This window comes from Apium graveolens, chromosome 11, assembly GCF_009905375.1.
Source record: "Apium graveolens cultivar Ventura chromosome 11, ASM990537v1, whole genome shotgun sequence".
Taxonomy (NCBI): Eukaryota; Viridiplantae; Streptophyta; class Magnoliopsida; order Apiales; family Apiaceae; genus Apium; species Apium graveolens.
The window spans coordinates 56,182,883-56,195,135 of record NC_133657.1 but is presented as its reverse complement, the minus strand read 5'-3'; the positions used below and the strand labels follow the sequence as shown (position 1 = coordinate 56,195,135).

Here is a 12,253-nt window from a genome sequence, read left to right as displayed (position 1 = left end):
TCTGGATTTTTATAATTTGACTTCTATTGGGCTTCTGAGACAGCTATTTCTTGTGGACTCTTATATAAACCTACTTGAGAGACGTTTCACAATAACAAGTATTAACAAGTAATAACAAGCAACAAGCAAGGAGCAATGAGAGAAGATTAAGAAGACTGTTATAGCACACCACAACGAATAAGAGGAAGCATACGTTATCTTATGATTCTTTTATTCGTTATAACAGTGGATGCTAGTTTTTTTTACTTTGAACCTTAATACTCTTGTGACGTACTCTGGTTTTAATAAGTATTTTTATTAGTTTATATCGTTGTGTGATTATCATGTTTTCATGTGAACCCATGGTGACGATGAGTTCTATCATGGGCTAATCGTGATCATGGGGTCGTAGCGGATTTACTATGGATTTCTTTAGTTAATTGTTTAATACCTTGGTATGTGATAATTGTATGATATCTAGCATAGGTTGTGCTTATTCGTCTTATGTGCGCCGCGAACATATTAGATAGCCTGTTAATCTCTTGTGAAGCGACAATGAATCTTGAGATTTAGAACTTGCCATGCTAACATAGGTTCATGTATTGTGTGCATGAGTAGTGGGTAATTCTAACCGTTTTACTTGCCCCGTGTAATCATAATGAATAACTTGCGCTTAAATCGTTATATTTTTAAATTCTGTAGACTTATAGGGTCTCAACATAATTTATGCCTATCCAACTTCTATCTTAATTATGGATGCTTGGTAGAATGGTATTTTGCAATGAAAGTTGGCTTTTATCAGTTTCGTGTTGTTCGATTAATATCATCACCGTTACATGCTAAAGGTAATAACAATAACTATTGAATGAAGTAGTAATGAAGTTATGATCTCATGTGTGTTAAATATTGTTAATTCAAGTGTTAATTTAAGTGTTTAATTCTCGTAGTTAATAGTAGTTAATAATTAGTTAATCAACCTTAAATGTTATTGTCTTGACATTGAGAAGTAATCATACATTGGTGAGTAAGTGTTAATTGAACATAATTAGTCAGAGTCTTTGTGGGAACGAACTAGAAATTATTCTATATTACTTACGAACGCGTATACTTGTATGAATTATTAGCGCATACTTTGTGCCTAACAAGTTTTTGGCGCCACTGCCGGGGACTCGGTGTTAATTTGTTTAGTTTATGTACTTTCCGTCAGTGGTCATTAGGACTCATTGATTTAGACTTGTTACTTATTATTTCCGGTTGTGTTTCAGGTACTCTAGCGAGCGTTTATGCAAACACGTTCTCGCATTCGCAAGAGGACTCTAGATACGGCAGGGGAGACAGTATCACTTCTTGATATTCCGGAGAAGTTAGATTTTGAAGATTCGGATAAAGAAAGTGAACAGAAAGAACCGATAATCATGGGTGATCATATAGTTCCAGCAGATCCAGCTCTTATGGACTTTTCTCGGCCTAAAATTGATGACATTCCGTCAAGCATCATTCATCCTGCTATTCAGGCCAATACTTTTGAAATCAAGCCGGGCACTATTCAGATGGTGCAGAATTCTGTTTCTTTCGGAGGTGCTGCGACTGAAGATCCCAACATGTATATCAGGAATTTTGTGGAGATCTGCAGTACTTTCAAATACAATGGTGTTACTGATGAGGCTATCAAGCTGAGACTTTTCCCATTCTCTCTGAGGGATAAAGCTAAGGACTGGTTACATTCTTTACCAGCTGGGTCCATCACTACTTGGGAAGATCTTGCGCAAAAGTTTCTGGTGAAGTTCTATCCAATGGCCAAGACTGCAGCTATGAGGAGTGCTCTTACTCAGTTTGCACAACAACCAACAGAATCTATGTGCGAAGCTTGGGAGCGCTACAAGGAGATGTTGAGAAAGTGTCCACATCATGGTATACCTGACTGGATGGTGATCACTGGGTTCTATAATGGTTTGGGGGCCCAATCACGGTCCATGCTCGATGCAGCTGCTAGAGGCGCCTTGTGGGCCAAAATCTATACCGAGGCCTATAATCTCATTGAAACTATGGCTGCAAACGAGCATCAAAACCCAACTCAAAGGATGATTCCTGGGAAGATAGCAGGTATTTTAGAAGTTGATGCAGCTACAGCTACTGCAGCGCAGCTCCAAGCGCTGTCTGTGAAGGTCGATTCTTTAGTCAACTATGGAGTCAATCAGATAGCTATTGTCTGTGAGGTTTGTGAAGGCTCTCATGCTACGGATTAGTGTTCTCTTGTGAACAATTATCAGTGACCGCAGCAGCCTGTGCCAGCTACTTATCATCCTAATAACATAAATCATCCCAATTTCAGCTGGAGCAACAATCAGAATGCTGTTCAGCAACCATATCAGCAAGCTGTAAGTAAACAGTTTCATCCACCTAGATTCCAGCAACCTCAGCAATATGCTCAAAGGCAATCATATCCTCAACAAGGAGGTGCTGCTCCACCTTCTAGTGCTGATTTCGAGGAGCTAAAGCTGTTGTGCAAAAGTCAGGCTGTTTCTATCAAGACCTTGGAGAATCAAATCGGTCAAATAGCCAATGCCGTGCTCAATCGTCAACCTGGCACACTTCCCAGCGATACTGAAGTTCCAGGCAAGAAGGAAGCTAAAGAGCAAGTCAAAGCTATTACCTTAAGGTCTGGAAAACTTGCTGATGCTGAAAAAGCAAAAGATGGAGAAGCTGAAGTTGTAGATGAAGAAAAAAAGCAAAAGGAGAAAGAGGGGGAACCAAGGAAGACTATTGTTGAACACACTCTGCCTGAGGGTAATACATGGGAGAAACAGCTCTATCCTCCACCACCTTTTCTAAGCGATTGCAAAAACAGAAGCTGGATAAGTAGTTTGGTAAGTTTCTGGAGGTGTTCAAGTAACTTCACATCAACATACCTTTCACTGAGGCTCTGGAGCAAATGCCTAGTTATACGAAATTTATGAAAGGTATTCTTTCAAGGAAGGTGAAACTGGATGATCTTGATACTGTTGCTCTAACGGAAGAGTGCAGTGCTGTGTTACAATAAAAATTACCTCCAAAGCTTAGAGATCCAGGTAGCTTCACCATTCCTTGCACCATTGGCAAGTTGTCATTCGACAAGTGCCTTTGCGATTTGGGAGCAAGTATCAATCTGGTGCCGTTCTCTATCTTCAAACAACTGAATTTTCCTGATCCAAAGCCCACCTACATGTCTCTACAATTGGCTGATCATTCTATTACATACCCACAAGGCATCTTGGAGGACGTGTTAGTAAAGGTGGATAAGCTCATCTTTCCTGCAGACTTTGTCATTCTGGATTTTGAGGAAGATAAGAAGATTCCCATAATTTTAGGAAGACCTTTCTTGGCTACAGGCCGTACCTTGATAGATGTGCAAAAAGGTGAACTTACTATGCAGGTGCAAGATCAGGATGTGACATTCAATGTATTCAATGCAATGAAATTCCCTACAGAAGATGAGGAGTGCTTCAAGGTGGATTTGATTAATTCTGCGGTAACTTCAGAACTTGATCATGTGCTAAGGTCTGATGCCTTAGAAAAAGCCTTATTGGGGGAATTTGACAGTGAAGATGAGGAAGGCAATGAGCAACTACAATATTTAAATGCTTCTCCTTGAAGCGAAAGCTAGACATGCCATTTAAATCTCTTGGTAATACTAATCTCAAGAATGCTAAGGGAAAGCTCAAACCATCTATTGAGGAAGCACCTACTTTGGAGCTTAAACCATTGCCTGAACACTTAAGATATGCTTTTTTAGGTGATGTGTAACACCCCCAAATCCGGGGTCGGGGATCCGGGTTGTCACGAGTTCCATTTCCCTTAATAACACCCAATCTTAACAATTACTCAACTACTCTGTATTGTGACCCCACAATAAACACACACACCACACGTTATAGTCTCAGAGATGAACATCCAAAAATAACCACAAGTCATTTTATTCCACAATTATCTGCCAATACACCTTAAAAGGTTTTCTGAATAAATTTACATTTCTTTGCCATTATTACAATTCATAAATATACATAAATCTGGTACATCAGAAGTTGAAAGCCTAGTCTATTGGTAGTTCCTACCTCAGCTATGGCGGCACCAGTGCTTCTAGAAAACTGCGGAACGTCTCCTAATCGCTTACGAATCGGGAGCTTGGTCCTGTTCATCTTGTCTATCTGATGTTGTGTGATGAAAGAAGAAAGCAAGGGTGAGCAGCAAGCCCACCAAAATAATATGTATAATGATTAACAATATATGAGCCTTCTCATAGTACTCATGAAAGTCTTAGTCAAAAGAAATGAACCAAGTTTGATATCTTAATGCGATGAAGTCGCAAAATATTCAGTATATATACATATATACTTTTCAAAATATTGGAAGTCCTCTTCCATGCATAATATGCACAAAGTCCCAGTGTATAACTGTATAAAAAATATCGTTGCAAGGTGATCTCATATATCTAACCTTATCTCAACGTTTTTCTGAAAATCTTTGTCATTCATAAGACAATTATTAATTAGATATAAGTTTAAAAGATGAAGTTACAAGATACCCCAATATACTTATATCTTTCCCAAATACTACTTGAACTACCACCGTTCAAGTTATAAATTAGCTTCAAAAGTCCATCACATAGATGAGACTACAAGATAATACTTGAACAGATTCAACCTTTAAAATATCATCAAAATAAAATGAAGTTATGAGATACTTCATTTGATGCGAACATCATTTTGAAAACTTGACCCTGCCAACACTCAACAATCGCCCAACCGTAGCCTTTCTATCGAAGTGCTCTGGGTAGTGTTACAGAAATATCCAATTGGATGATGAACTCATTACGGGAGTTTGCCGCGCCAGGAAGACCACTTACGATGATCAGTCGTAGTAGTGCAACCCCACCATTTTCTACATGTAGAGGAGAACCTGTCGGATTTACTTGTCAACCGAACACTGAACTCCTAAGGAATGGACCGCCTTAGCGGAACTTCCAGGCCATTTGGGCCAATATAATAAGGCTGGGCCGGCGCTACTCGGCCACTTACGCCACTCCTAGTTCAGATGAAATCCATGACTCTGAAACGTAAAGCTCGTTTCCCCCTTTCCCCAAGTAGAAACTTGTTGATACGGCTCCACCAAGAAGTCGTACCTAGTTGGAAAGGAAAACTCACCGATATTTCCCAGGCGATGCCTGTTAATGGATTAACTTGTTCCAAGAATTTTACTTCCCGAATATTGGGTAAGTAATCAAAAACTCTTTTACCAAGACAGCAACCTTGTTGCGAATATAAAACACACCACCGAGCCGGATCCCCCAGGTTTTGAGCGAGTATTTAAATCCCCTTTTTAAAAGGAAGATCTTAAATATAAAAATAGTTTTGGGATCCGCTCTAACTTTTGAAAATCATTTTAAAGACTCGAAAACACTTTAAAGAGTGTTTGGAGTGAAGCTGATTTAATGAAGTAAATCAGTCCCCAGAATATTTAGAAAATGTCTGAATATTATTATTTAAATAATATTCCCATAAAGAATAATCTTTATACAAATAATTGAAGTAGAAGTTGTAAGACTTATACTTGAAATGAGTATTAAATAACCAAAGATATACTTATATGAAAGTACTATCTTTATTTGAATAATCGAAAATAAGTTTGATTATCGAAACATTATTCTTTAATAAAATAAAGAATATATCTCAGCAAATAATCGGAGTCATAGATCCTCAAATGAATATTCAAATAATATTCATTAAATAATATAAACTGAGTCATAAGCCCTCGAATGAATATTCAAATATTATTCAATAAATAATATAAACTGAGTCATAAGCCCTCGAATGAATATTCAAATATTATTCAATAAATAATATAAAAGAGTCATAAGCCCTCGAATGAATATTCAAATATTATTCAATAAATAATATAAAAGAGTCATAAGCCCTCAAATGAATATTCAAATAATATTCAAATAATAAAATAAAAGGAGTCATAAGTCCTCGAATGAATATTCGTAATAATATTCATTAAATAAAATAAAGTTATCGAATAAACCTTATTCGATTAATAGTTTTAAAAACTATATCAATATATATATAAATATATATTATACTCGGGAGCCTCGCCTCCCGGTTTAGAAACATGTTCACATTTTATCCCCTATACTAAGGGTAAACTCAAATACCGCTTATCTCTAGCATAGGTATTATGCAACTATAAGCATTTGAACCAACAGATATATAAACCAAGAATATAAATCAGGCATGCATATATACCATATCACATGCTACAATATATCGCAAGAATTTGCTAATAACAAATATGCATTTATCGCAAGATCATGCATATACACATATACATCACCACAACAGTATAACGGGTAGAAAACTTGCCTGAGCGACTGGGGGTTACGAATGGCTCGGGACGAGTCTGGTAACCTATAAACAACAAGTAAGTTGGAATTAAACCAAAGTCACTTGTAAATCTATACTTTAACTAACTTAGACTCTAACGCTTGTTTTGCGCTTACTGATTCTCTTAAGTCACTCGAGTACCCTCGGCTCCACCATTTTTAATAATTTAACCTTTACGAGTTTTAAGGCGATTCCTTCGCGAGTGTCTTACCAACTGCCTAACACACTTACCATAAATGTTTCATACATTAATTAACCCTTTTTGGTCTTTAACCTATGTTTCAAAGTAAGGCGAGGGGAAAAGTTTTGTTCGCGAAACGCCGTTACTTGAAACGGTCGTTTCTCCTAAACCGTGCATCGGAATTGAACGAACTACATATCAAAACGAAGCTCGTAACATGAGCTATCTAAACATAGCAGTGGTCATAATCTAGCAGGGGGTTCTCGGGTCCTAATGTTATGCATAAAAACAGTCCAAAGAAAATCGGACGTTACGACGGCTATGTTTACGCGATTACCAATATTTAAACTACTCCAATTAACCACCAACCAACTCATAACCATCAATACAACAAAACTTCACCTAAACCATACCACATCAGTCCATAATCTCCAAGGTTTTCAACTCAAACAACCACAATCAAGACCTATGAACTATAATCAAGCTTCAATTACCAAAACACTTCCAAATCAAACCAAACTACTAATAATCACAATCCATGCTTCTCATTTCACAACACCAACCATTAAACTTACTAACAAATAAAGTAAAGGCTAGGGTTTGAAGTTTATACCTTCCTTGGGAGGTGTTAAGTTGCTAGGAAGCCTTAGGGAGCCTCCTACAAGCTTGATCTTTCCAAAGAAATCAAGAACACAAAGTTAGGCTTTGAAGTTTCTAAAAGTCCGATTTAAAGAACTGTAAAAATGAGGGTCTTACCATGATTATTTGGACGAGACTTGTGAACAAGAGTTGTAGGCCATCTCAATACCTTTCCAATGAGCTATAGAACACAATATTTGAGTGAGAAATGAAGGAGATACAGCAGTTTTAGTGTTCTGGTTCTGTTTTGGCCGAGAGCATGAAGAACAATGCCTTGGTTTCTTTTTGATTTTGATGAAAAATGATTTGCTTGGCTTGGTTGGTTTGATTTTTGTGTTTGTTTTAGTAAATTACCTAGTTGCCCTTGATTTTGTGTGGTTAAAAAGCCACCACATCTCCTTCCTTCTCATGTCATGCTTGCATCACATTGCTATGTCATCCTCCCTTCCTTGTCCTCTTCTCATTGGTTGGGTGACATCACTTCCTCTAATCCCTTTGCTTAACTTCCTAATTGTTTGCCTAATGACCGCTGATCTGTTATACGGTTCGCTTAACTTTCGTTTTCGTTTATCGTTTGAAGGATCATACCCGGGATCTTATTACTTAAGTTCCCTTAACCTTTCTCATTACATTATATTCCTTTTTATGATCCTCTCTTATAATCCTTTAATTTAAATCCTTTTTATCCTGTTACCTTATACTCAATTCTTTCCGTATCTATTGGATTTCCGGGAAAAATCAAAGTGTTCGGATTTGGATTCTGACGATCTTTACATACACTTATATCCCATATAAAGTACTAATAAAATCTCAGAATATCCATATCAGAACCCCTACATAGTGTGGCATGAAAAGTTTTCTCATTCAGCAAAAACACTATTCATAAGGGTTTCAAAAATTTCCCAAAAATTGGGATTATTACAGTCTCCCCTCCTTAAAAGGATTCCGTCCCGGAATCAGATAGAAAATGAATAGGGATACTCTCTTAGCATTGCACTTTCTAACTCTCGAGTAAATTTTCCCACATTATGGTTATACCATCAAACTCTTACTAGTTTGATAACCCTTCTCCTAAGCACTCGTTCCCTTTTTCTCTATACCCTTCCTGGTTGCTCCATATAGGTTACGTCGGGTTGCATATCTATGCGCTCATATGCCTCTATTTATCTGGCATCTGAATTACACTTCCTTAACATTGATACGTGAAACACGTTACGACCTGCTACATATTCGGGGTTAGGGCTAGCTCATATGCTAACTTCCCAAACGTCTTAATATATCCAAGGGTCCAACAAATTGTAGACTTAGCTTTCCTTTCTTTCCGAACCTCATCAATCCTTTCCAAGGGATACCTATAACATTACTAGGTCCCCTATTTCATACTCTTTATCCTTTCGTGTCAAATCAACATACTTATCATGTCCATCTTGGGCTACTACCAGCCGTCCTCTGATTAGATCTATCATATCCTTGGTCCTTTGGACTACTGCGGGTCCGAGCATCTTGCGCTCTACAACTTCATCCTAACATAAGGGAGATCGACATTGTCTTCCCTCAAGGATCTCATAAGGCGATATCTCAATACTGACATATGATCTATTGTCATAAGAAAACTCAATCCGCGTTATGTGATCATTCAAATTTCTTTCAAGTCTAGTGTACAGACTCTCATTATAGCTTTTAGCATGAGAGCTTTTGCTTCTCACTACCCATCCTTTTTCCCAGTTCGTAGTCGCTACTATCTTCCATTCCTAATATTATACTAGTTATACTTTTGCTCGTTAGCGTTCTATAACCTTTTAATAACCACGCCAACCTTAGTATCACGAATGTGTTTCCATTCTGAATACTACCACAACTTTATTACTCCTTTTTCAGCTGTTTCTATTTCCCAAAGTTTGATCAATCATATAGAAGTAAAGGAATTTGTTGAGAGATCACTATGATCATGAACACTTGTTATCTCGCATAGTTAGTACAGAAGGTGGCCAGCCTTTAGTACTTGACAAGCAATTAAACAATAGTTGGTATCCTACTAGGCTTCTATCACACAGATAGACAGTCATTCGGCAATACCTCCCCTTCTGGAAGGGTTATTCTTCTCAACTTACATGAAATGAAAAGAAGAGAAAAGAACGAACTGAAGAGAATTGTATATATAAAAAAAATATACTGCCACAAAATATCTGGCTTGGAACCTACCTCTGAACTATAGAGGTTTGTCATAGGAGAACAAAACATATATGTATTTATATCAACATCAAGTATTATAGCATCCTATTTCACATGCCTAAATATTTTTGCTATTCCGTCCATCATTCTATGGACCCATGCTCTTCCTCGAGCTTATACACAATCACCTTTGAAACTCCCTCGACATCGAAAATCGAATCTGGGATCTCATTCTATACATCATCGTTACTAGAATTCTATGCTTGCACCGCAACCTTCCTCGTATAATAATACGACTCTCTATTGATAAGAAAGAATAATAATTCACTAGGTAGATACTCTACTTAATTAGTCTATCAATGATAACTTATACACTACCACGACCCGATTAGTGGTACTCAATCTCAACACCCATTCCAATACAACTCTCACGGTTGTAATCAGCTCATTACTCGCAGAATCATTGCTGCCTTACTATGGTCCACACTGACCTACTGTAGTCATTCATTTTCCATGAAGTCTTAATAGCTAACCATACGGAGTCCATACATCTCGTATCTAATTCTCCTAAGGAGTTAACATAACCACCAATCACAATTCATGAAGAACACTCCAAACTCTGACATACTTTCATGACATGAAGTAGATAAAATTGCAGAAGAGTTTCAATCAAAGCAACGATAGCAGGTTAATACCATTCTTAATCATATGCCTTAAATAGAAGACTTAGCTCAAAGGTTCGTCTAGTCCTTTTGGAAACATGGTCCTGGCTTATCCCAAGATAGGACCTCCTAAGATAGATAGCCCGCTCATGGCGATTACACGAATTAAACCTTTACTAACTACTATTACGGTTGGGTATTGCACAGTCATCAGGAGGAATGTCAATCTTCCAAACCATAATATAACCTTCACAGTTTTAACCATCATCACTGTATTCTTTTGGCACAAGCGCCTATAATTATCCTCTTACCTTTAAAGTGTCAGCCACCTCTTTAGCCTTTCCTGATAGTAAAATTTCCTTACAGTCAATGTCATTTTAACCACCTCCAAATATATTTTCTACCTTATTTCAATCACAGCTTATGTGAAGATGTTTTCCTTAAAATCTGATGAGAAAAAAAATATCACCATTTTTCCATAAGTTATTGCCTCATTCTTTAGAGGCTAATCACTGTCAAGACTGACTCTCAATCATACTTAGAACATTTTTTTTAAGTCCTAATTGCCCTGAACAATTTCGACCATTACTGGTTCGATCCATACTTTCTCGTGGTTTAACACGTGCCCCACTTGGCATCATTATAATTACGTCATATTTCCTTTATCCACATTTCTATTCTTGAGACTTTTGAATATTACCTTTTTCCTTATAAAACCTCTAAGGTTATCCTTCAATCGTTCCTCCTGTATTCCCTAGATACAGGGCATATCAAAATACCATTTACTAATACTAGAACCATTGTCTATATACTTCTGAAAAATTTCTCCACTGATCCTTAAAGGTTGTTATTACCTTAATCCTTTCCAATTCATCCTGTCAAAACTCATACTGTCCCTATTAAGGGTGAAATGCCAACCTTTATGCATTCCCCTAGGATTCATTTTAAGTTACCGATGTTCTATTCTTAATTCCACCTTTAAAAAGGTACATGCATCCTTCCATGGATAAATCAAGTCATATATCCTTGATAGATTATCTTATTCATCATTCCCACCTCGATAGTCTATACCTAACTTCATAATAGCATCCTTATTCAAATTGAGGTCAATCCATATGGCCTCCAAAAGATAACAACGGTTATCCGCTTGTCTTGCCTAATTTGGTAACGATAACAAGGATGTTCTGGAAGATATTGGTCGTGTTCAACGTGAACTTCTTCTTAATAATTCCTTATTTACTTTTGTTGTTTATCTCAACAGTCACCTCAATATTGGGATATCTTTCATACCTGGCGTCTCCCTTTCTGGGTATCAAGCCACCGGTCTTACATTTCACCTTCTTGAAGGTCACTTCCTTCATCCAATTTTTCCTAATTTCTTACTTCCTTATCCCCTTAGTCTATCCGCGTCTCATTATTTATCCTTCGAATTATCTCAAAGTTTCCTCGAATCCTCCCAACTTACAGGGGATAAACTATATGTATCTCTTATGCCCTCAACCATCAATTTTAACTTATGGTGAATCACCCTCATCCCGACGATTACTTACTTTTCTATTTCTATTACTACGAGTCTTTAGGGTTTCCTCATACCCAACTTCCTTATCATTATTTCATGAACTAACACAACATAAGCATTGATTTCAAACATCCCGTCATTCTGGATTCGTGTCCTCAGAATGAATCTTGACAACTTTTACAACTTAGATTCATAATTTATCATACTCGTCTGCCTTTGTTCTGACTCTAAAGCTTTTACACTATCTCCTTATCTTTGGGAATTACTTTCCCGAAAACAATTGACTGGACTTAAATCAGTTTATTATAATCTCTTGCTCCGTGCCTTCCTTGGCCTTTCACCAGCAGGTGGTCTCTCTCTTAGGAGGGTAAGTGACAAAAACAGTCCTTTGTGGTTCGTCAATCATTTAGAATCTCAAATGATTCCTCTATTTCCTTTAGCCAGGCTCTTGCCTCGGCTAGGTCAACCTGTTCCTTGGAACTCTGAGAGCTTAGCGACTTAAAGGTCCTGAAAGAATTTCTCACCGTACTGTCTCCTCAGGGTGGTGGTTGGGGATAATAGTCTAAGTTCTCTTTAGACAAGTCCATGAATTGCCGTATAGGGGTACCATCTCGGGTCTCCTTTCCTTACTCGACTTTTTGTTTCCTTAGTATGAAATGTTTCATCCTACTCCCCATAATTG

The 12,253-nt window shown here is 37.5% G+C and overlaps 1 non-coding gene across 1 annotated transcript; it reads right to left on the bottom strand.

Moving 5' to 3' along the window:
* Nucleotides 1-1,787: 1,787 nt before the first annotated feature.
* Nucleotides 1,788-1,894, bottom strand: LOC141699040 (small nucleolar RNA R71). The gene has a single exon (XR_012565531.1). It is a non-coding gene; the product is annotated as a small nucleolar RNA R71 (small nucleolar RNA).
* Between the last annotated feature and the right edge of the window lie 10,359 nt (nt 1,895-12,253).